The sequence below is a fragment of the Mus caroli genome, chromosome 2 (assembly GCF_900094665.2).
Source record: "Mus caroli chromosome 2, CAROLI_EIJ_v1.1, whole genome shotgun sequence".
Lineage (NCBI taxonomy): Eukaryota > Metazoa > Chordata > Mammalia > Rodentia > Muridae > Mus > Mus caroli.
In genome coordinates this window covers 80,388,265-80,389,638 of record NC_034571.1, presented here as the reverse complement: position 1 = coordinate 80,389,638, position 1,374 = coordinate 80,388,265, and positions in this window count along the sequence as shown.

The following is a 1,374-nucleotide window of genomic DNA, read 5'->3' as shown; positions in this document are numbered from 1 at the left end:
AAGAGAGACCCATTGGACTTGCAAACTTTATATGCCCCAATACAGGGGAATGCCAGGGCCAAAAGAATGGGAATGGGTGGGTAGGGAAGTGGGGGGGAGTATGGTGGACTTTTGGGATAGCTTTGGAAATGTAATTGAGGAAAATACGTAATAAAAAATTAAATAAAATAAAAAAATAAAGATTGGTAAATAAATCAAAATTTAAAAAAATATTTTTAGGTTACATGTTCACTCTATCATTTTTTTCTCAATTTTTCTACCTTTTTGAAGTCATAAAGAAAACATGCATGCAATTTATGAGATTTGAGTTATTTTACCTGAGTAGATTTTATTTCTGATAAGTTCTACTGAAGTGCATGTATTGTATAAGAAAATATATCCATATCCATATACTTAGAATGAGTTTACTTGTACTACATTAAAATTTCTCTCTAGCTTTAAAGTTTCCTGAGGTATATAGTTGTACTTTAATCATACTTTTCTTGAAGAGAATGTTGGAATACCTTTACATTGTCTATGTCTTCTAGACTTCACCAGTCTTTTATAATATTTTGTTTCTCCTTTTGAATTGTTCCATACTTTTTCTCACAAGGGAACTTGTAAGATGTCCTAGGTAATTAGCACCAAATATCAAGATATTATTTTTAAGTTTCTCAGAAGGTTTAATTGTAATGATGTGACTTAAATAGTTTAAATTTCCTTGGGGAGCTTTACCAAGAGGGAAGAAAGCTATAAACTCTCCATTCACAAGGAAATCATATTAATAATATTAGAATGGAAAATCAGTTTCTTTATTAAAGGTAAGAGAATACATACTTTCTTGGACTTTTATTACTAGATATAGGGGATTTTTTCTTACATCTGACCATAGACACCACAAGACAAGTAAGAGATGAATTCTTCAAGTGGACCAAACAAGGTTGTTCTACTGAGAATTAAGGATCCATAGAGCAGTAATTTTCTAGAGTTAGGAGTCATAAAATATTGAAATACGTTACATCTAATTCATTGGTGGGAAATCATGATAATATTTAAAATTTTGAATGACAGAAGAGTTTAGGAATAGGTAAATGTTTTACCAAAATCTTACCTTTAAAAAATTAACATGAATTAGATTTGCAGATAAAATATGGCATCCACAGTCATGTTAGATTTTAAGATAAACATCTCTAAATTTAAACATATGCTATGCAATCTCTAATTTTTTTTTACAAGAAACGCTTGCCATGCAATGTTTGAAGAATAAATATTTTAAACGTTTCTTATGCAATCTTTTAAAAAGCTCAGTGGCTTTTATATAATTTTATTAATGTATTTTTAAGATTTTTTTATTGTCTGGTTAATTTTCTTAGAAGGTTTCTCATTAATGGATTA